Genomic DNA, 21441 nt, shown 5'->3' with positions numbered 1-21441 from the left:
AACTAACTACAGGGTAGGCCTATGAGTTGAGCATGTGTTAGTTACACACGTGATCCGTTGGTCTAGGGCTATGATTCTCGCTTCGGGTGTGAGTGGTCCCGGGTTCAAATCTCGGACGGACCCGAGTTTTTCCAGAAGTAATTTAGCGACTATTTGAATGCAACTAGTTAAATTGTAGGCCTACGAGCTGAGCATGTTTCATTGTCATTTTTCGTCCGTTGGTCTAAGGGTATGATACTCGCATCGGGTTTGAGTGGTCCCGGGTTCAAATCCCGGACGGACCCGAGTTTTTGCAGAAGTTATTTAGCGACTATTTGAATGCAACTAGTTAAATTGTAGGCCTACGAGCTGAGCATGTTTCATTGTCATTTTTCGTCCGTTGGTCTAAGGGTATGATACTCGCTTCGGGTGTGAGTGGTCCCGGGTTCAAATCCCGGACGGACCCGAGTTTTGCAGAAGTAATTTAGTGACTATTTAAATCAACTAACTACAGGGTAGGCCTATAAGTTGAGCGTGTTTTTGTTCCACTCATGGTCCGTTGGTCTAGGGGTATGATACTCGCTTAGGGTGCGAGTGGTCCCGGGTTCAAATCCCGGACGGGCCCGAGTTTTGCAGAAGTAATTTAGCGACTATTTAAAATCAAATAGTTAAATTGTAGGCCTACGAGCTAAGCATGTTTCATTGTCATTTTTCGTCCGTTGGTCTAAGGGTTTGATACTCGCTTAGGGTGTGAGTGGTCCCGGGTTCAAATCCCGGACGGACCCGAGTTTTGCAGAAGTAATTTAGTGACTATTTAAATCAACTAACTACAGGGTAGGCCTATGAGTTGAGCATGTTTTAGTTACACACGTGATCCGTTGGTCTAGGGCTATGATACTCGCTTAGGGTGTGAGTGGTTCCGGGTTGAAATCCCGGACGGACCCGAGTTTTGCAGAAGTAATTTAGTGACTATTTAAATCAACTAACTACAGGGTAGGCCTATGAGTTGAGCATGTTTTAGTTACACACGTGATCCGTTGGTCTAGGTCTATGGTACTCGCTTCGGGTGTGAGTGGTCCCGGGTTCAAATCCCGGACGGACCCGAGTTTTTCCAGAAGTAATTTAGTGACTATTTAAACACAACTAACAACATGGTAGGCCTACGGGATGGCATGTTTCAGGGTCATACATGGTCCGTTGGTCTAGGGGTAAGATACTCGCTTCGGGTGTGTGTGGTCCCGGGTAAAAATCCCGGACGGACCCGAGTTTTTGCAGAATTTAAATAGTGACTATTTAAATGCAACTAACTACAGGGAAGGCCAATAAGTTGAGCGTTTTTTTGTTACACACATGGTCCGTTGGTCTAGGGGTATAATACTCGCTTTGGGTGCGAGTGGTCCCGGGTTCAAATCCCGGACGGGCCCGAGTTTTGCAGAAGTAATTTAGCAACTATTTAAAAGCTACTAGTTAAATTGTAGGCCTACGAGCTGAGCATGTTTCATTGTCATTTTTCGTCCGTTGGTCTAAGGGTATGATACTCGCTTCGGGTGTGAGTGGTCCCGGGTTCAAATCCCGGACGGACCCGAGATTTGCAGAAGTAATTTAGTGACTATTTAAATCAACTAACTACAGGGTAGGCCTATGAGTTGAGCATGTTTTAGTTACACACATGATCCGTTGGTCTAGGGCTATGATTCTCGCTTCGGGTGTGAGTGGTCCCGGGTTCAAATCTCGGACGGACCCGAGTTTTTCCAGAAGTAATTTAGCGACTATTTGAATGCAACTAGTTAAATTGTAGGCCTACGAGCTGAGCATGTTTCATTGTCATTTTTCGTCCGTTGGTCTAAGGGTATGATACTCGCATCGGGTTTGAGTGGTCCCGGGTTCAAATCCCGGACGGACCCGAGTTTTTGCAGAAGTAATTTAGCGACTATTTGAATGCATCTAGTTAAATTGTAGGCCTACGAGCTGAGCATGTTTCATTGTCATTTTTCGTCCGTTGGTCTAAGGGTATGATACTCGCTTCGGGTGTGAGTGGTCCCGGGTTCAAATCCCGGACGGACCCGAGTTTTGCAGAAGTAATTTAGTGACTATTTAAATCAACTAACTACAGGGTAGGCCTATAAGTTGAGCGTGTTTTTGTTCCACTCATGGTCCGTTGGTCTAGGGGTATGATACTCGCTTAGGGTGTGAGTGGTCCCGGGTTCAAATCTCGGACGGACCCGAGTTTTTCCAGAAGTAATTTAGTGACTATTTAAACACAACTAACAACATGGTAGGCCTACGGGATGGCATGTTTCAGGGTCATACATGGTCCGTTGGTCTAGGGGTAAGATACTCGCTTCGGGTTTGAGTGGTCCCGGGTTCAAATCCCGGACGGACCCGAGTTTTTGCAGAAGTAATTTAGTGACTATTTAAATCAACTAACTACAGGGAAGGCCAATAAGTTGAGCGTTTTTTTGTTACACACATGGTCCGTTGGTCTAGGGGTAAGATACTCGCTTCGGGTGTGTGTGGTCCCGGGTAAAAATCCCGGACGGACCCGAGTTTTTGCAGAATTAAAATAGTGACTATTTAAATGCAACTAACTACAGGGAAGGCCAATAAGTTGAGCGTTTTTTTGTTACACACATGGTCCGTTGGTCTAGGGGTATAATACTCGCTTTGGGTGCGAGTGGTCCCGGGTTCAAATCCCGGACGGGCCCGAGTTTTGCAGAAGTAATTTAGCAACTATTTAAAAGCAACTAGATAAATTGTAGGCCTACGAGCTTAGCATGTTTCATTGTCATTTTTCGTCCGTTGGTCTAAGAATATGATACTCGCTTTGGGTGTGAGTGGTCCCGGGTTCAAATCTCGGACGGAACCGAGTTTTTCCAGAAGTTATTTAGCGACTATTTGAATGCAACTAGTTAAATTGTAGGCCTACGAGCTGAGCATGTTTCATTGTCATTTTTCGTCCGTTGGTCTAAGGGTATGATACTCGCTTCGGGTGTGAGTGGTCCCGGGTTCAAATCCCGGACGGACCCGAGTTTTGCAGAAGTAATTTAGTGACTATTTAAATCAACTAACTACAGGGTAGGCCTATAAGTTGAGCGTGTTTTTGTTCCACTCATGGTCCGTTGGTCTAGGGGTATGATACTCGCTTAGGGTGCGAGTGGTCCCGGGTTCAAATCCCGGACGGGCCCGAGTTTTGCAGAAGTAATTTAGCGACTATTTAAAATCAAATAGTTAAATTGTAGGCCTACGAGCTGAGCATGTTTCATTGTCATTTTTCGTCCGTTGGTCTAAGGGTATGATACTCGCTTAGGGTGTGAGTGGTCCCGGGTTCAAATCCCGGACGGACCCGAGTTTTGCAGAAGTAATTTAGTGACTATTTAAATCAACTAACTACAGGGTAGGCCTATGAGTTGAGCATGTTTTAGTTACACACGTGATCCGTTGGTGTAGGGCTATGATACTCGCTTAGGGTGTGAGTGGTTCCGGGTTGAAATCCCGGACGGACCCGAGTTTTGCAGAAGTAATTTAGTGACTATTTAAATCAACTAACTACAGGGTAGGCCTATGAGTTGAGCATGTTTTAGTTACACACGTGATCCGTTGGTCTAGGTCTATGGTACTCGCTTCGGGTGTGAGTGGTACCGGGTTCAAATCCCGGACGGGCCCAAGTTTTGCAGAAGTAATTTAGCGACTATTTTAAAGCAACTAGTTAAATTGTAGGCCTACAAGCTGAGCATGTTTCGTTGTCATTTTCCGTCCGTTGGTCTAAGGGTATGATACTCGCTTAGGGTGTGAGTGGTCCCGGGTTCAAATCCCGGACGGACCCGAGTTTTTCCAGAAGTAATTTAGCGACTATTTGAATGCAACTAGTTAAATTGTAGGCCTACGAGCTGAGCATGTTTCATTGTCATTTTTCGTCCGTTGGTCTAAGGGTATGATACTCGCTTCGGGTGTGAGTGGTCCCGGGTTCAAATCCCGGACGGACCCGAGTTTTGCAGAAGTAATTTAGTGACTATTTAAATCAACTAACTACAGGGTAGGCCTATAAGTTGAGCGTGTTTTTGTTCCACTCATGGTCCGTTGGTCTAGGGGTATGATACTCGCTTAGGGTGTGAGTGGTCCCGGGTTCAAATCTCGGACGGACCCGAGTTTTTCCAGAAGTAATTTAGTGACTATTTAAACACAACTAACAACATGGTAGGCCTACGGGATGGCATGTTTCAGGGTCATACATGGTTCCTTGGTCTAGGGGTAAGATACTCGCTTCGGGTTTGAGTGGTCCCGGGTTCAAATCCCGGACGGACCCGAGTTTTTGCAGAAGTAATTTAGTGACTATTTAAATCAACTAACTACAGGGAAGGCCAATAAGTTGAGCGTTTTTTTGTTACACACATGGTCCGTTGGTCTAGGGGTAAGATACTCGCTTCGGGTGTGTGTGGTCCCGGGTAAAAATCCCGGACGGACCCGAGTTTTTGCAGAATTAAAATAGTGACTATTTAAATGCAACTAACTACAGGGAAGGCCAATAAGTTGAGCGTTTTTTTGTTACACACATGGTCCGTTGGTCTAGGGGTATAATACTCGCATCGGGTTTGAGTGGTCCCGGGTTCAAATCCCGGACGGGCCCGAGTTTTGCAGAAGTAATTTAGCAACTATTTAAAAGCAACTAGATAAATTGTAGGCCTACGAGCTGAGCATGTTTCATTGTCATTTTTCGTCCGTTGGTCTAAGGGTATGATACTCGCATCGGGTTTGAGTGGTCCCGGGTTCAAATCCCGGACGGACCCGAGTTTTTGCAGAAGTAATTTAGCGACTATATGAATGCAACTAGTTAAATTGTAGGCCTACGAGCTGAGCATGTTTCATTGTCATTTTTCGTCCGTTGGTCTAAGGGAATGATACTCGCTTCGGGTGTGAGTGGTCCCGGGTTCAAATCCCGGACGGACCCGAGATTTGCAGAAGTAATTTAGTGACTATTTAAATCAACTAACTACAGGGTAGGCCTATGAGTTGAGCATGTTTTAGTTACACACATGATCCGTTGGTCTAGGGCTATGATTCTCGCTTCGGGTGTGAGTGGTCCCGGGTTCAAATCTCGGACGGACCCGAGTTTTTCCAGAAGTAATTTAGCGACTATTTGAATGCAACTAGTTAAATTGTAGGCCTACGAGCTGAGCATGTTTCATTGTCATTTTTCGTCCGTTGGTCTAAGGGTATGATACTCGCATCGGGTTTGAGTGGTCCCGGGTTCAAATCCCGGACGGACCCGAGTTTTTGCAGAAGTAATTTAGCGACTATTTGAATGCATCTAGTTAAATTGTAGGCCTACGAGCTGAGCATGTTTCATTGTCATTTTTCGTCCGTTGGTCTAAGGGTATGATACTCGCTTCGGGTGTGAGTGGTCCCGGGTTCAAATCCCGGACGGACCCGAGTTTTGCAGAAGTAATTTAGTGACTATTTAAATCAACTAACTACAGGGTAGGCCTATAAGTTGAGCGTGTTTTTGTTCCACTCATGGTCCGTTGGTCTAGGGGTATGATACTCGCTTAGGGTGTGAGTGGTCCCGGGTTCAAATCTCGGACGGACCCGAGTTTTTCCAGAAGTAATTTAGTGACTATTTAAACACAACTAACAACATGGTAGGCCTACGGGATGGCATGTTTCAGGGTCATACATGGTCCGTTGGTCTAGGGGTAAGATACTCGCTTCGGGTTTGAGTGGTCCCGGGTTCAAATCCCGGACGGACCCGAGTTTTTGCAGAAGTAATTTAGTGACTATTTAAATCAACTAACTACAGGGAAGGCCAATAAGTTGAGCGTTTTTTTGTTACACACATGGTCCGTTGGTCTAGGGGTAAGATACTCGCTTCGGGTGTGTGTGGTCCCGGGTAAAAATCCCGGACGGACCCGAGTTTTTGCAGAATTAAAATAGTGACTATTTAAATGCAACTAACTACAGGGAAGGCCAATAAGTTGAGCGTTTTTTTGTTACACACATGGTCCGTTGGTCTAGGGGTATAATACTCGCTTTGGGTGCGAGTGGTCCCGGGTTCAAATCCCGGACGGGCCCGAGTTTTGCAGAAGTAATTTAGCAACTATTTAAAAGCAACTAGATAAATTGTAGGCCTACGAGCTTAGCATGTTTCATTGTCATTTTTCGTCCGTTGGTCTAAGAATATGATACTCGCTTTGGGTGTGAGTGGTCCCGGGTTCAAATCTCGGACGGAACCGAGTTTTTCCAGAAGTTATTTAGCGACTATTTGAATGCAACTAGTTAAATTGTAGGCCTACGAGCTGAGCATGTTTCATTGTCATTTTTCGTCCGTTGGTCTAAGGGTATGATACTCGCTTCGGGTGTGAGTGGTCCCGGGTTCAAATCCCGGACGGACCCGAGTTTTGCAGAAGTAATTTAGTGACTATTTAAATCAACTAACTACAGGGTAGGCCTATAAGTTGAGCGTGTTTTTGTTCCACTCATGGTCCGTTGGTCTAGGGGTATGATACTCGCTTAGGGTGCGAGTGGTCCCGGGTTCAAATCCCGGACGGGCCCGAGTTTTGCAGAAGTAATTTAGCGACTATTTAAAATCAAATAGTTAAATTGTAGGCCTACGAGCTGAGCATGTTTCATTGTCATTTTTCGTCCGTTGGTCTAAGGGTATGATACTCGCTTAGGGTGTGAGTGGTCCCGGGTTCAAATCCCGGACGGACCCGAGTTTTGCAGAAGTAATTTAGTGACTATTTAAATCAACTAACTACAGGGTAGGCCTATGAGTTGAGCATGTTTTAGTTACACACGTGATCCGTTGGTGTAGGGCTATGATACTCGCTTAGGGTGTGAGTGGTTCCGGGTTGAAATCCCGGACGGACCCGAGTTTTGCAGAAGTAATTTAGTGACTATTTAAATCAACTAACTACAGGGTAGGCCTATGAGTTGAGCATGTTTTAGTTACACACGTGATCCGTTGGTCTAGGTCTATGGTACTCGCTTCGGGTGTGAGTGGTACCGGGTTCAAATCCCGGACGGGCCCAAGTTTTGCAGAAGTAATTTAGCGACTATTTTAAAGCAACTAGTTAAATTGTAGGCCTACAAGCTGAGCATGTTTCGTTGTCATTTTCCGTCCGTTGGTCTAAGGGTATGATACTCGCTTAGGGTGTGAGTGGTCCCGGGTTCAAATCCCGGACGGACCCGAGTTTTTCCAGAAGTAATTTAGCGACTATTTGAATGCAACTAGTTAAATTGTAGGCCTACGAGCTGAGCATGTTTCATTGTCATTTTTCGTCCGTTGGTCTAAGGGTATGATACTCGCTTCGGGTGTGAGTGGTCCCGGGTTCAAATCCCGGACGGACCCGAGTTTTGCAGAAGTAATTTAGTGACTATTTAAATCAACTAACTACAGGGTAGGCCTATAAGTTGAGCGTGTTTTTGTTCCACTCATGGTCCGTTGGTCTAGGGGTATGATACTCGCTTAGGGTGTGAGTGGTCCCGGGTTCAAATCTCGGACGGACCCGAGTTTTTCCAGAAGTAATTTAGTGACTATTTAAACACAACTAACAACATGGTAGGCCTACGGGATGGCATGTTTCAGGGTCATACATGGTTCCTTGGTCTAGGGGTAAGATACTCGCTTCGGGTTTGAGTGGTCCCGGGTTCAAATCCCGGACGGACCCGAGTTTTTGCAGAAGTAATTTAGTGACTATTTAAATCAACTAACTACAGGGAAGGCCAATAAGTTGAGCGTTTTTTTGTTACACACATGGTCCGTTGGTCTAGGGGTAAGATACTCGCTTCGGGTGTGTGTGGTCCCGGGTAAAAATCCCGGACGGACCCGAGTTTTTGCAGAATTAAAATAGTGACTATTTAAATGCAACTAACTACAGGGAAGGCCAATAAGTTGAGCGTTTTTTTGTTACACACATGGTCCGTTGGTCTAGGGGTATAATACTCGCATCGGGTTTGAGTGGTCCCGGGTTCAAATCCCGGACGGGCCCGAGTTTTGCAGAAGTAATTTAGCAACTATTTAAAAGCAACTAGATAAATTGTAGGCCTACGAGCTGAGCATGTTTCATTGTCATTTTTCGTCCGTTGGTCTAAGGGTATGATACTCGCATCGGGTTTGAGTGGTCCCGGGTTCAAATCCCGGACGGGCCCGAGTTTTGCAGAAGTAATTTAGCAACTATTTAAAAGCAACTAGATAAATTGTAGGCCTACGAGCTTAGCATGTTTCATTGTCATTTTTCGTCCGTTGGTCTAAGAATATGATACTCGCTTTGGGTGTGAGTGGTCCCGGGTTCAAATCTCGGACGGAACCGAGTTTTTCCAGAAGTAATTTAGCGACTATTTGAATGCAACTAGTTAAATTGTAGGCCTACGAGCTGAGCATGTTTCATTGTCATTTTTCGTCCGTTGGTCTAAGGGTATGATACTCGCATCGGGTTTGAGTGGTCCCGGGTTCAAATCCCGGACGGACCCGAGTTTTTGCAGAAGTAATTTAGCGACTATATGAATGCAACTAGTTAAATTGTAGGCCTACGAGCTGAGCATGTTTCATTGTCATTTTTCGTCCGTTGGTCTAAGGGTATGATACTCGCTTCGGGTGTGAGTGGTCCCGGGTTCAAATCCCGGACGGACCCGAGATTTGCAGAAGTAATTTAGTGACTATTTAAATCAACTAACTACAGGGTAGGCCTATGAGTTGAGCATGTTTTAGTTACACACATGATCCGTTGGTCTAGGGCTATGATTCTCGCTTCGGGTGTGAGTGGTCCCGGGTTCAAATCTCGGACGGACCCGAGTTTTTCCAGAAGTAATTTAGCGACTATTTGAATGCAACTAGTTAAATTGTAGGCCTACGAGCTGAGCATGTTTCATTGTCATTTTTCGTCCGTTGGTCTAAGGGTATGATACTCGCATCGGGTTTGAGTGGTCCCGGGTTCAAATCCCGGACGGACCCGAGTTTTTGCAGAAGTAATTTAGCGACTATTTGAATGCATCTAGTTAAATTGTAGGCCTACGAGTTGAGCATGTTTCATTGTCATTTTTCGTCCGTTGGTCTAAGGGTATGATACTCGCTTCGGGTGTGAGTGGTCCCGGGTTCAAATCCCGGACGGACCCGAGTTTTGCAGAAGTAATTTAGTGACTATTTAAATCAACTAACTACAGGGTAGGCCTATAAGTTGAGCGTGTTTTTGTTCCACTCATGGTCCGTTGGTCTAGGGGTATGATACTCGCTTAGGGTGCGAGTGGTCCCGGGTTGAAATCCCGGACGGGCCCGAGTTTTGCAGAAGTAATTTAGCGACTATTTAAAAGCAACTAGTTAAATTGTAGGCCTACGTGCTGAGCATGTTTCGTTGTCATTTTTCGTCCGTTGGTCTAAGGGTATGATACTCGCTTAGGGTGTGAGTGGTCCCGGGTTCAAATCTCGGACGGACCCGAGTTTTTCCAGAAGTAATTTAGCGACTATTTGAATGCAACTAGTTAAATTGTAGGCCTACGAGCTGAGCATGTTTCATTGTCATATTTCGTCCGTTGGTCTAAGGGTATGATACTCGCTTCGGGTGTGAGTGGTCCCGGGTTCAAATCCCGGACGGACCCAAGTTTTGCAGAAGTAATTTAGTGACTATTTAAATCAACTAACTACAGGGTAGGCCTATGAGTTGAGCATGTTTTAGTTCCACTCATGGTCCGTTGGTCTAGGGGTATGATACTCGCTTAGGGTGCGAGTGGTCCCGGGTTCAAATCCCGGACGGGCCCGAGTTTTGCAGAAGTAATTTAGCGACTATTTAAAATCAAATAGTTAAATTGTAGGCCTACGAGCTGAGCATGTTTCATTGTCATTTTTCGTCCGTTGGTCTAAGGGTATGATACTCGCTTAGGGTGTGAGTGGTCCCGGGTTCAAATCCCGGACGGACCCGAGTTTTGCAGAAGTAATTTAGTGACTATTTAAATCAACTAACTACAGGGTAGGCCTATGAGTTGAGCATGTTTTAGTTACACACGTGATCCGTTGGTCTAGGGCTATGATACTCGCTTAGGGTGTGAGTGGTTCCGGGTTGAAATCCCGGACGGACCCGAGTTTTGCAGAAGTAATTTAGTGACTATTTAAATCAACTAACTACAGGGTAGGCCTATGAGTTGAGCATGTTTTAGTTACACACGTGATCCGTTGGTCTAGGTCTATGGTACTCGCTTCGGGTGTGAGTGGTCCCGGGTTCAAATCCCGGACGGGCCCAAGTTTTGCAGAAGTAATTTAGCGACTATTTTAAAGCAACTAGTTAAATTGTAGGCCTACAAGCTGAGCATGTTTCGTTGTCATTTTCCGTCCGTTGGTCTAAGGGTATGATACTCGCTTAGGGTGTGAGTGGTCCCGGGTTCAAATCCCGGACGGACCCGAGTTTTTCCAGAAGTAATTTAGCGACTATTTGAATGCAACTAGTTAAATTGTAGGCCTACGAGCTGAGCATGTTTCATTGTCATTTTTCGTCCGTTGGTCTAAGGGTATGATACTCGCTTCGGGTGTGAGTGGTCCCGGGTTCAAATCCCGGACGGACCCGAGTTTTGCAGAAGTAATTTAGTGACTATTTAAATCAACTAACTACAGGGTAGGCCTATAAGTTGAGCGTGTTTTTGTTCCACTCATGGTACGTTGGTCTAGGGGTATGATACTCGCTTAGGGTGTGAGTGGTCCCGGGTTCAAATCTCGGACGGACCCGAGTTTTTCCAGAAGTAATTTAGTGACTATTTAAACACAACTAACAACATGGTAGGCCTACGGGATGGCATGTTTCAGGGTCATACATGGTCCGTTGGTCTAGGGGTAAGATACTCGCTTCGGGTTTGAGTGGTCCCGGGTTCAAATCCCGGACGGACCCGAGTTTTTGCAGAAGTAATTTAGCGACTATTTGAATGCATCTAGTTAAATTGTAGGCCTACGAGCTGAGCATGTTTCATTGTCATTTTTCGTCCGTTGGTCTAAGGGTATGATACTCGCTTCGGGTGTGAGTGGTCCCGGGTTCAAATCCCGGACGGACCCGAGTTTTGCAGAAGTAATTTAGTGACTATTTAAATCAACTAACTACAGGGAAGGCCAATAAGTTGAGCGTTTTTTTGTTACACACATGGTCCGTTGGTCTAGGGGTAAGATACTCGCTTCGGGTGTGTGTGGTCCCGGGTAAAAATCCCGGACGGACCCGAGTTTTTGCAGAATTAAAATAGTGACTATATAAATGCAACTAACTACAGGGAAGGCCAATAAGTTGAGCGTTTTTTTGTTACACACATGGTCCGTTGGTCTAGGGGTATAATACTCGCTTTGGGTGCGAGTGGTCCCGGGTTCAAATCCCGGACGGGCCCGAGTTTTGCAGAAGTAATTTAGCAACTATTTAAAAGCAACTAGTTAAATTGTAGGCCTACGAGCTTAGCATGTTTCATTGTCATTTTTCGTCCGTTGGTCTAAGAATATGATACTCGCTTTGGGTGTGAGTGGTCCCGGGTTCAAATCTCGGACGGAACCGAGTTTTTCCAGAAGTAATTTAGCGACTATTTGAATGCAACTAGTTAAATTGTAGGCCTACGAGCTGAGCATGTTTCATTGTTATTTTTCGTCCGTTGGTCTAAGGGTATGATACTCGCATCGGGTTTGAGTGGTCCCGGGTTCAAATCCCGGACGGACCCGAGTTTTTGCAGAAGTAGTTTAGCGACTATATGAATGCAACTAGTTAAATTGTAGGCCTACGAGCTGAGCATGTTTCATTGTCATTTTTCGTCCGTTGGTCTAAGGGTATGATACTCGCTTCGGGTGTGAGTGGTCCCGGGTTCAAATCCCGGACGGACCCGAGTTTTGCAGAAGTAATTTAGTGACTATTTATATCAACTAACTACAGGGTAGGCCTATGAGTTGAGCATGTTTTAGTTACACACGTGATCCTTGGTCTAGGGCTATGATTCTCGCTTCGGGTGTGAGTGGTCCCGGGTTCAAATCTCGGACGGACCCGAGTTTTTCCAGAAGTAATTTAGCGACTATTTGAATGCAACTAGTTAAACTGTAGGCCTACGAGCTGACCATGTTTCATTGTCATTTTTCGTCCGTTGGTCTAAGGGTATGATACTCGCTTCGGGTGTGAGTGGTCCCGGGTTCAAATCCCGGACGGACCCGAGTTTTGCAGAAGTAATTTAGTGACTATTTAAATCAACTAACTACAGGGTAGGCCTATAAGTTGAGCGTGTTTTTGTTCCACTCATGGTCCGTTGGTCTAGGGGTATGATACTCGCTTAGGGTGCGAGTGGTCCCGGGTTCAAATCCCGGACGGGCCCGAGTTTTGCAGAAGTAATTTAACGACTATTTAAAAGCAACTAGTTAAATTGTAGGCCTACGAGCTGAGCATGTTTCGTTGTCATTTTTCGTCCGTTGGTCTAAGGGTATGATACTCGCTTAGGGTGTGAGTGGTCCCGGGTTCAAATCTCGGACGGACCCGAGTTTTTCCAGAAGTAATTTAGTGACTATTTAAACACAACTAACAACATGGTAGGCCTACGGGATGGCATGTTTCAGAGTCATACATGGTCCGTTGGTCTAGGGGTAAGATACTCGCTTCGGGTTTGAGTGGTCCCGGGTTCAAATCCCGGACGGACCCGAGTTTTTGCAGAAGTAATTTAGCGACTATTTGAATGCAACTAGTTAAATTGTAGGCCTACGAGCTGAGCATGTTTCATTGTCATTTTTCGTCCGTTGGTCTAAGGGTATGATACTCGCTTCGGGTGTGAGTGGTCCCGGGTTCAAATCTCGGACGGACCCGAGTTTTTGCAGAATTAAAATAGTGACTATTTAATTGCAACTAACTACAGGGAAGGCCAATAAGTTGAGCGTTTTTTTGTTACACACATGGTCCGTTGGTCTAGGGGTAAGATACTCGCTTCGGGTGTGTGTGGTCCCGGGTAAAAATCCCGGACGGACCCGAGTTTTTGCAGAATTAAAATAGTGACTATTTAAATGCAACTAACTACAGGGAAGGCCAATAAGTTGAGCGTTTTTTTGTTACACACATGGTCCGTTGGTCTAGGGGTAAGATACTCGCTTCGGGTGTGTGTGGTCCCGGGTAAAAATCCCGGACGGACCCGAGTTTTTGCAGAATTAAAATAGTGACTATTTAAATGCAACTAACTACAGGGAAGGCCAATAAGTTGAGCGTTTTTTTGTTACACACATGGTCCGTTGGTCTAGGGGTATAATACTCGCTTTGGGTGCGAGTGGTCCCTGGTTCAAATCCCGGACGGGCCCGAGTTTTGTAGAAGTAATTTAGCAACTATTTAAAAGCAACTAGTTAAATTGTAGGCCTACGAGCTGACCATGTTTCATTGTCATTTTTCGTCCGTTGGTCTAAGGGTATGATACTCGCTTAGGGTGCGAGTGGTCCCGGGTTCAAATCCCGGACGGGCCCGAGTTTTGCAGAAGTAATTTAACGACTATTTAAAAGCAACTAGTTAAATTGTAGGCCTACGAGCTGAGCATGTTTCGTTGTCATTTTTCGTCCGTTGGTCTAAGGGTATGATACTCGCTTAGGGTGTGAGTGGTCCCGGGTTCAAATCTCGGACGGACCCGAGTTTTTCCAGAAGTAATTTAGTGACTATTTAAACACAACTAACAACATGGTAGGCCTACGGGATGGCATGTTTCAGAGTCATACATGGTCCGTTGGTCTAGGGGTAAGATACTCGCTTCGGGTTTGAGTGGTCCCGGGTTCAAATCCCGGACGGACCCGAGTTTTTGCAGAAGTAATTTAGCGACTATTTGAATGCAACTAGTTAAATTGTAGGCCTACGAGCTGAGCATGTTTCATTGTCATTTTTCGTCCGTTGGTCTAAGGGTATGATACTCGCTTCGGGTGTGAGTGGTCCCGGGTTCAAATCTCGGACGGACCCGAGTTTTTGCAGAATTAAAATAGTGACTATTTAATTGCAACTAACTACAGGGAAGGCCAATAAGTTGAGCGTTTTTTTGTTACACACATGGTCCGTTGGTCTAGGGGTAAGATACTCGCTTCGGGTGTGTGTGGTCCCGGGTAAAAATCCCGGACGGACCCGAGTTTTTGCAGAATTAAAATAGTGACTATTTAAATGCAACTAACTACAGGGAAGGCCAATAAGTTGAGCGTTTTTTTGTTACACACATGGTCCGTTGGTCTAGGGGTAAGATACTCGCTTCGGGTGTGTGTGGTCCCGGGTAAAAATCCCGGACGGACCCGAGTTTTTGCAGAATTAAAATAGTGACTATTTAAATGCAACTAACTACAGGGAAGGCCAATAAGTTGAGCGTTTTTTTGTTACACACATGGTCCGTTGGTCTAGGGGTATAATACTCGCTTTGGGTGCGAGTGGTCCCTGGTTCAAATCCCGGACGGGCCCGAGTTTTGTAGAAGTAATTTAGCAACTATTTAAAAGCAACTAGTTAAATTGTAGGCCTACGAGCTGACCATGTTTCATTGTCATTTTTCGTCCGTTGGTCTAAGGGTATGATACTCGCTTCGGGTGTGAGTGGTCCCGGGTTCAAATCCCGGACGGACCCGAGTTTTGCAGAAGTAATTTAGTGACTATTTATATCAACTAACTACAGGGTAGGCCTATGAGTTGAGCATGTTTTAGTTACACACGTGATCCTTGGTCTAGGGCTATGATTCTCGCTTCGGGTGTGAGTGGTCCCGGGTTCAAATCTCGGACGGACCCGAGTTTTTCCAGAAGTAATTTAGCGACTATTTGAATGCAACTAGTTAAACTGTAGGCCTACGAGCTGACCATGTTTCATTGTCATTTTTCGTCCGTTGGTCTAAGGGTATGATACTCGCTTCGGGTGTGAGTGGTCCCGGGTTCAAATCCCGGACGGACCCGAGTTTTGCAGAAGTAATTTAGTGACTATTTAAATCAACTAACTACAGGGTAGGCCTATAAGTTGAGCGTGTTTTTGTTCCACTCATGGTCCGTTGGTCTAGGGGTATGATACTCGCTTAGGGTGCGAGTGGTCCCGGGTTCAAATCCCGGACGGGCCCGAGTTTTGCAGAAGTAATTTAACGACTATTTAAAAGCAACTAGTTAAATTGTAGGCCTACGAGCTGAGCATGTTTCGTTGTCATTTTTCGTCCGTTGGTCTAAGGGTATGATACTCGCTTAGGGTGTGAGTGGTCCCGGGTTCAAATCTCGGACGGACCCGAGTTTTTCCAGAAGTAATTTAGTGACTATTTAAACACAACTAACAACATGGTAGGCCTACGGGATGGCATGTTTCAGAGTCATACATGGTCCGTTGGTCTAGGGGTAAGATACTCGCTTCGGGTTTGAGTGGTCCCGGGTTCAAATCCCGGACGGACCCGAGTTTTTGCAGAAGTAATTTAGCGACTATTTGAATGCAACTAGTTAAATTGTAGGCCTACGAGCTGAGCATGTTTCATTGTCATTTTTCGTCCGTTGGTCTAAGGGTATGATACTCGCTTCGGGTGTGAGTGGTCCCGGGTTCAAATCTCGGACGGACCCGAGTTTTTGCAGAATTAAAATAGTGACTATTTAATTGCAACTAACTACAGGGAAGGCCAATAAGTTGAGCGTTTTTTTGTTACACACATGGTCCGTTGGTCTAGGGGTAAGATACTCGCTTCGGGTGTGTGTGGTCCCGGGTAAAAATCCCGGACGGACCCGAGTTTTTGCAGAATTAAAATAGTGACTATTTAAATGCAACTAACTACAGGGAAGGCCAATAAGTTGAGCGTTTTTTTGTTACACACATGGTCCGTTGGTCTAGGGGTAAGATACTCGCTTCGGGTGTGTGTGGTCCCGGGTAAAAATCCCGGACGGACCCGAGTTTTTGCAGAATTAAAATAGTGACTATTTAAATGCAACTAACTACAGGGAAGGCCAATAAGTTGAGCGTTTTTTTGTTACACACATGGTCCGTTGGTCTAGGGGTATAATACTCGCTTTGGGTGCGAGTGGTCCCTGGTTCAAATCCCGGACGGGCCCGAGTTTTGTAGAAGTAATTTAGCAACTATTTAAAAGCAACTAGTTAAATTGTAGGCCTACGAGCTGACCATGTTTCATTGTCATTTTTCGTCCGTTGGTCTAAGGGTATGATACTCGCTTAGGGTGCGAGTGGTCCCGGGTTCAAATCCCGGACGGGCCCGAGTTTTGCAGAAGTAATTTAACGACTATTTAAAAGCAACTAGTTAAATTGTAGGCCTACGAGCTGAGCATGTTTCGTTGTCATTTTTCGTCCGTTGGTCTAAGGGTATAATACTCGCTTAGGGTGTGAGTGGTCCCGGGTTCAAATCTCGGACGGACCCGAGTTTTTCCAGAAGTAATTTAGTGACTATTTAAACACAACTAACAACATGGTAGGCCTACGGGATGGCATGTTTCAGAGTCATACATGGTCCGTTGGTCTAGGGGTAAGATACTCGCTTCGGGTTTGAGTGGTCCCGGGTTCAAATCCCGGACGGACCCGAGTTTTTGCAGAAGTAATTTAGCGACTATTTGAATGCAACTAGTTAAATTGTAGGCCTACGAGCTGAGCATGTTTCATTGTCATTTTTCGTCCGTTGGTCTAAGGGTATGATACTCGCTTCGGGTGTGAGTGGTCCCGGGTTCAAATCTCGGACGGACCCGAGTTTTTGCAGAATTAAAATAGTGACTATTTAAATGCAACTAACTACAGGGAAGGCCAATAAGTTGAGCGTTTTTTTGTTACACACATGGTCCGTTGGTCTAGGGGTATAATACTCGCTTTGGGTGCGAGTGGTCCCTGGTTCAAATCCCGGACGGGCCCGAGTTTTGTAGAAGTAATTTAGCAACTATTTAAAAGCAACTAGTTAAATTGTAGGCCTACGAGCTGACCATGTTTCATTGTCATTTTTCGTCCGTTGGTCTAAGGGTATGATACTCGCTTAGGGTGCGAGTGGTCCCGGGTTCAAATCCCGGACGGGCCCGAGTTTTGCAGAAGTAATTTAACGACTATTTAAAAGCAACTAGTTAAATTGTAGGCCTACGAGCTGAGCATGTTTCGTTGTCATTTTTCGTCCGTTGGTCTAAGGGTATAATACTCGCTTAGGGTGTGAGTGGTCCCGGGTTCAAATCTCGGACGGACCCGAGTTTTTCCAGAAGTAATTTAGTGACTATTTAAACACAACTAACAACATGGTAGGCCTACGGGATGGCATGTTTCAGAGTCATACATGGTCCGTTGGTCTAGGGGTAAGATACTCGCTTCGGGTTTGAGTGGTCCCGGGTTCAAATCCCGGACGGACCCGAGTTTTTGCAGAAGTAATTTAGCGACTATTTGAATGCAACTAGTTAAATTGTAGGCCTACGAGCTGAGCATGTTTCATTGTCATTTTTCGTCCGTTGGTCTAAGGGTATGATACTCGCTTCGGGTGTGAGTGGTCCCGGGTTCAAATCTCGGACGGACCCGAGTTTTTGCAGAATTAAAATAGTGACTATTTAATTGCAACTAACTACAGGGAAGGCCAATAAGTTGAGCGTTTTTTTGTTACACACATGGTCCGTTGGTCTAGGGGTAAGATACTCGCTTCGGGTGTGTGTGGTCCCGGGTAAAAATCCCGGACGGACCCGAGTTTTTGCAGAATTAAAATAGTGACTATTTAAATGCAACTAACTACAGGGAAGGCCAATAAGTTGAGCGTTTTTTTGTTACACACATGGTCCGTTGGTCTAGGGGTAAGATACTCGCTTCGGGTGTGTGTGGTCCCGGGTAAAAATCCAGGACGGACCCGAGTTTTTGCAGAATTAAAATAGTGACTATTTAAATGCAACTAACTACAGGGAAGGCCAATAAGTTGAGCGTTTTTTTGTTACACACATGGTCCGTTGGTCTAGGGGTATAATACTCGCTTTGGGTGCGAGTGGTCCCTGGTTCAAATCCCGGACGGGCCCGAGTTTTGTAGAAGTAATTTAGCAACTATTTAAAAGCAACTAGTTAAATTGTAGGCCTACGAGCTGACCATGTTTAATTGTCATTTTTCGTCCGTTGGTCTAAGGGTATGATACTCGCTTCGGGTGTGAGTGGTCCCGGGTTCAAATCCCGGACGGACCCGAGTTTTGCAGAAGTAATTTAGTGACTATTTAAATCAACTAACTACAGGGTAGGCCTATGAGTTGAGCATGTTTTAGTTACACACGTGATCCGTTGGTCTAGGGCTATGATTCTCGCTTCGGGTGTGAGTGGTCCCGGGTTCAAATCTCGGACGGACCCGAGTTTTTCCAGAAGTAATTTAGTGACTATTTAAACACAACTAACAACATGGTAGGCCTACGGGATGGCATGTTTCAGGGTCATACATGGTCCGTTGGTCTAGGGGTAAGATACTCGCTTCGGGTGTGTGTGGTCCCGGGTTAAAATCCCGGACGGACCCGAGTTTTTGCAGAATTAAAATAGTGACTATTTAAATGCAACTAACTACAGGGAAGGCCAATAAGTTGAGCGTTTTTTTGTGACACACATGGTCCGTTGGTCTAGGGGTATGATACTCGCTTAGGGTGCGAGTGGTCCCGGGTTCAAATCCCGGACGGGCCCGCGTTTTGCAGAAGTAATTTAGCGACTATTTAAAAGCAACTAGTTAAATTGTAGGCCTACGAGCTGAGCATGTTTCATTGTCATTTTTCGTCCGTTGGTCTAAGGGTATGATACTCGCTTAGGGTGTGAGTGGTCCCGGGTTCAAATCCCGGACGGACCCGAGTTTTTCCAGAAGTAATTGTGCGACTATTTGAATGCAACTAGTTAAATTGTAGGCCTACGAGCTGAGCATGTTTCATTGTCATTTTTCGTCCGTTGGTCTAAGTGTATGATACTCGCTTCGGATGTGAGTGGTCCCGGGTTCAAATCCCGGACGGACCCGAGTTTTGCAGAAGTAATTTAGTGACTATTTAAATAAACTAACTACAGGGTAGGCCTATGAGTTGAGCATGTTTTAGTTACACACGTGATCCGTTGGTCTAGGGCTATGATACTCGCTTCGGGTGTGAGTGGTCCCGGGTTCAAATCACGGACGGACCCGAGTTTTTGCAGAAGTAAATTAGTGACTATTTAAATGAAACTAACTACAGGTTATTCCTATAAGTTGAGCATGTTTCATTGTCATTTTTCGTCCGTTGGTCTAAGGGTATGATACTCGCTTCGGGTGTGAGTGGTCCCGGGTTCAAATCCCGGACGGACCCGAGTTTTGCAGAAGTAATTTAGTGACTATTTAAATCAACTAACTACAGGGTAGGCCTATAAGTTGAGCGTGTTTTTGTTCCACTCATGGTCCGTTGGTCTAGGGGTATGATACTCGCTTAGGGTGCGAGTGGTCCCGGGTTCAAATCCCGGACGGGCCCGAGTTTTGCAGAAGTAATTTAACGACTATTTAAAAGCAACTAGTTAAATTGTAGGCCTACGAGCTGAGCATGTTTCGTTGTCATTTTTCGTCCGTTGGTCTAAGGGTATGATACTCGCTTAGGGTGTGAGTGGTCCCGGGTTCAAATCTCGGACGGACCCGAGTTTTTCCAGAAGTAATTTAGTGACTATTTAAACACAACTAACAACATGGTAGGCCTACGGGATGGCATGTTTCAGAGTCATACATGGTCCGTTGGTCTAGGGGTAAGATACTCGCTTCGGGTTTGAGTGGTCCCGGGTTCAAATCCCGGACGGACCCGAGTTTTTGCAGAAGTAATTTAGCGACTATTTGAATGCAACTAGTTAAATTGTAGGCCTACGAGCTGAGCATGTTTCATTGTCATTTTTCGTCCGTTGGTCTAAGGGTATGATACTCGCTTCGGGTGTGAGTGGTCCCGGGTTCAAATCTCGGACGGACCCGAGTTTTTGCAGAATTAAAATAGTGACTATTTAATTGCAACTAACTACAGGGAAGGCCAATAAGTTGAGCGTTTTTTTGTTACACACATGGTCCGTTGGTCTAGGGGTAAGATACTCGCTTCGGGTGTGTGTGGTCCCGGGTAAAAATCCCGGACGGACCCGAGTTTTTGCAGAATTAAAATAGTGACTATTTAAATGCAACTAACTACAGGGAAGGCCAATAAGTTGAGCGTTTTTTTGTTACACACATGGTCCGTTGGTCTAGGGGTAAGATACTCGCTTCGGGTGTGTGTGGTCCCGGGTAAAAATCCCGGACGGACCCGAGTTTTTGCAGAATTAAAATAGTGACTATTTAAATGCAACTAACTACAGGGAAGGCCAATAAGTTGAGCGTTTTTTTGTTACACACATGGTCCGTTGGTCTAGGGGTATAATACTCGCTTTGGGTGCGAGTGGTCCCGGGTTCAAATCCCGGACGGGCCCGAGTTTTGTAGAAGTAATTTAGCAACTATTTAAAAGCAACTAGTTAAATTGTAGGCCTACGAGCTGACCATGTTTCATTGTCATTTTTCGTCCGTTGGTCTAAGGGTATGATACTCGCTTCGGGTGTGAGTGGTCCCGGGTTCAAATCCCGGACGGACCCGAGTTTTGCAGAAGTAATTTAGTGACTATTTAAATCAACTAACTACAGGGTAGGCCTATGAGTTGAGCATGTTTTAGTTACACACGTGATCCGTTGGTCTAGGGCTATGATTCTCGCTTCGGGTGTGAGTGGTCCCGGGTTCAAATCTCGGACGGACCCGAGTTTTTCCAGAAGTAATTTAGTGACTATTTAAACACAACTAACAACATGGTAGGCCTACGGGATGGCATGTTTCAGGGTCATACATGGTCCGTTGGTCTAGGGGTAAGATACTCGCTTCGGGTGTGTGTGGTCCCGGGTTAAAATCCCGGACGGACCCGAGTTTTTGCAGAATTAAAATAGTGACTATTTAAATGCAACTAACTACAGGGAAGGCCAATAAGTTGAGCGTTTTTTTGTTACACACATGGTCCGTTGGTCTAGGGGTATGATACTCGCTTAGGGTGCGAGTGGTCCCGGGTTCAAATCCCGGACGGGCCCGCGTTTTGCAGAAGTAATTTAGCGACTATTTAAAAGCAACTAGTTAAATTGTAGGCCTACGAGCTGAGCATGTTTCATTGTCATTTTTCGTCCGTTGGTCTAAGGGTATGATACTCGCTTAGGGTGTGAGTGGTCCCGGGTTCAAATCCCGGACGGACCCGAGTTTTTCCAGAAGTAATTGTGCGACTATTTGAATGCAACTAGTTAAATTGTAGGCCTACGAGCTGAGCATGTTTCATTGTCATTTTTCGTCCGTTGGTCTAAGTGTATGATACTCGCTTCGGATGTGAGTGGTCCCGGGTTCAAATCCCGGACGGACCCGAGTTTTGCAGAAGTAATTTAGTGACTATTTAAATAAACTAACTACAGGGTAGGCCTATGAGTTGAGCATGTTTTAGTTACACACGTGATCCGTTGGTCTAGGGCTATGATACTCGCTTCGGGTGTGAGTGGTCCCGGGTTCAAATCACGGACGGACCCGAGTTTTTGCAGAAGT

The 21441-nt window shown here is 45.5% G+C and overlaps 26 non-coding genes across 26 annotated transcripts; all 26 read left to right on the top strand.

Annotated features, from left to right (window-relative positions):
- The first annotated feature begins 532 nt into the window (after window positions 1-532).
- On the top strand, window positions 533-604 carry TRNAP-AGG (transfer RNA proline (anticodon AGG)). The gene has a single exon. It is a non-coding gene; the product is annotated as a tRNA-Pro (tRNA).
- Window positions 605-2131: 1527 nt separating this feature from the next.
- On the top strand, window positions 2132-2203 carry TRNAP-AGG (transfer RNA proline (anticodon AGG)). The gene has a single exon. It is a non-coding gene; the product is annotated as a tRNA-Pro (tRNA).
- An 88-nt stretch (window positions 2204-2291) lies between these two features.
- TRNAP-CGG (transfer RNA proline (anticodon CGG)) lies at window positions 2292-2363 on the top strand. The gene has a single exon. It is a non-coding gene; the product is annotated as a tRNA-Pro (tRNA).
- Window positions 2364-3092: 729 nt separating this feature from the next.
- TRNAP-AGG (transfer RNA proline (anticodon AGG)) lies at window positions 3093-3164 on the top strand. Its single transcript has one exon. It is a non-coding gene; the product is annotated as a tRNA-Pro (tRNA).
- An 886-nt stretch (window positions 3165-4050) lies between these two features.
- On the top strand, window positions 4051-4122 carry TRNAP-AGG (transfer RNA proline (anticodon AGG)). The gene has a single exon. It is a non-coding gene; the product is annotated as a tRNA-Pro (tRNA).
- A 1370-nt stretch (window positions 4123-5492) lies between these two features.
- Window positions 5493-5564, top strand: TRNAP-AGG (transfer RNA proline (anticodon AGG)). Its single transcript has one exon. It is a non-coding gene; the product is annotated as a tRNA-Pro (tRNA).
- Window positions 5565-5652: 88 nt separating this feature from the next.
- On the top strand, window positions 5653-5724 carry TRNAP-CGG (transfer RNA proline (anticodon CGG)). Its single transcript has one exon. It is a non-coding gene; the product is annotated as a tRNA-Pro (tRNA).
- Window positions 5725-6453: 729 nt separating this feature from the next.
- Window positions 6454-6525, top strand: TRNAP-AGG (transfer RNA proline (anticodon AGG)). Its single transcript has one exon. It is a non-coding gene; the product is annotated as a tRNA-Pro (tRNA).
- Window positions 6526-7411: 886 nt separating this feature from the next.
- TRNAP-AGG (transfer RNA proline (anticodon AGG)) lies at window positions 7412-7483 on the top strand. Its single transcript has one exon. It is a non-coding gene; the product is annotated as a tRNA-Pro (tRNA).
- A 1691-nt stretch (window positions 7484-9174) lies between these two features.
- Window positions 9175-9246, top strand: TRNAP-AGG (transfer RNA proline (anticodon AGG)). Its single transcript has one exon. It is a non-coding gene; the product is annotated as a tRNA-Pro (tRNA).
- A 408-nt stretch (window positions 9247-9654) lies between these two features.
- TRNAP-AGG (transfer RNA proline (anticodon AGG)) lies at window positions 9655-9726 on the top strand. The gene has a single exon. It is a non-coding gene; the product is annotated as a tRNA-Pro (tRNA).
- Window positions 9727-10772: 1046 nt separating this feature from the next.
- Window positions 10773-10844, top strand: TRNAP-CGG (transfer RNA proline (anticodon CGG)). Its single transcript has one exon. It is a non-coding gene; the product is annotated as a tRNA-Pro (tRNA).
- Window positions 10845-12213: 1369 nt separating this feature from the next.
- On the top strand, window positions 12214-12285 carry TRNAP-AGG (transfer RNA proline (anticodon AGG)). The gene has a single exon. It is a non-coding gene; the product is annotated as a tRNA-Pro (tRNA).
- A 248-nt stretch (window positions 12286-12533) lies between these two features.
- Window positions 12534-12605, top strand: TRNAP-CGG (transfer RNA proline (anticodon CGG)). Its single transcript has one exon. It is a non-coding gene; the product is annotated as a tRNA-Pro (tRNA).
- Window positions 12606-13337: 732 nt separating this feature from the next.
- TRNAP-AGG (transfer RNA proline (anticodon AGG)) lies at window positions 13338-13411 on the top strand. The gene has a single exon. It is a non-coding gene; the product is annotated as a tRNA-Pro (tRNA).
- Window positions 13412-13657: 246 nt separating this feature from the next.
- Window positions 13658-13729, top strand: TRNAP-CGG (transfer RNA proline (anticodon CGG)). Its single transcript has one exon. It is a non-coding gene; the product is annotated as a tRNA-Pro (tRNA).
- A 1210-nt stretch (window positions 13730-14939) lies between these two features.
- Window positions 14940-15011, top strand: TRNAP-AGG (transfer RNA proline (anticodon AGG)). The gene has a single exon. It is a non-coding gene; the product is annotated as a tRNA-Pro (tRNA).
- A 248-nt stretch (window positions 15012-15259) lies between these two features.
- Window positions 15260-15331, top strand: TRNAP-CGG (transfer RNA proline (anticodon CGG)). The gene has a single exon. It is a non-coding gene; the product is annotated as a tRNA-Pro (tRNA).
- A 732-nt stretch (window positions 15332-16063) lies between these two features.
- TRNAP-AGG (transfer RNA proline (anticodon AGG)) lies at window positions 16064-16137 on the top strand. Its single transcript has one exon. It is a non-coding gene; the product is annotated as a tRNA-Pro (tRNA).
- A 246-nt stretch (window positions 16138-16383) lies between these two features.
- Window positions 16384-16455, top strand: TRNAP-CGG (transfer RNA proline (anticodon CGG)). Its single transcript has one exon. It is a non-coding gene; the product is annotated as a tRNA-Pro (tRNA).
- Window positions 16456-16865: 410 nt separating this feature from the next.
- TRNAP-AGG (transfer RNA proline (anticodon AGG)) lies at window positions 16866-16939 on the top strand. The gene has a single exon. It is a non-coding gene; the product is annotated as a tRNA-Pro (tRNA).
- Window positions 16940-17185: 246 nt separating this feature from the next.
- Window positions 17186-17257, top strand: TRNAP-CGG (transfer RNA proline (anticodon CGG)). The gene has a single exon. It is a non-coding gene; the product is annotated as a tRNA-Pro (tRNA).
- A 1212-nt stretch (window positions 17258-18469) lies between these two features.
- TRNAP-AGG (transfer RNA proline (anticodon AGG)) lies at window positions 18470-18541 on the top strand. Its single transcript has one exon. It is a non-coding gene; the product is annotated as a tRNA-Pro (tRNA).
- A 728-nt stretch (window positions 18542-19269) lies between these two features.
- TRNAP-AGG (transfer RNA proline (anticodon AGG)) lies at window positions 19270-19341 on the top strand. Its single transcript has one exon. It is a non-coding gene; the product is annotated as a tRNA-Pro (tRNA).
- Window positions 19342-19589: 248 nt separating this feature from the next.
- TRNAP-CGG (transfer RNA proline (anticodon CGG)) lies at window positions 19590-19661 on the top strand. The gene has a single exon. It is a non-coding gene; the product is annotated as a tRNA-Pro (tRNA).
- A 1212-nt stretch (window positions 19662-20873) lies between these two features.
- On the top strand, window positions 20874-20945 carry TRNAP-AGG (transfer RNA proline (anticodon AGG)). The gene has a single exon. It is a non-coding gene; the product is annotated as a tRNA-Pro (tRNA).
- The last annotated feature ends 496 nt before the right edge of the window (window positions 20946-21441 follow it).

Source organism: Phalangium opilio, unplaced genomic scaffold (assembly GCF_054372755.1).
Source record: "Phalangium opilio isolate 3A_F unplaced genomic scaffold, DU_Popi_V2 ptg000095l_1, whole genome shotgun sequence".
Classification (NCBI taxonomy): domain Eukaryota; kingdom Metazoa; phylum Arthropoda; class Arachnida; order Opiliones; family Phalangiidae; genus Phalangium; species Phalangium opilio.
This window is presented reverse-complemented; position numbering and strand designations above follow the sequence as displayed.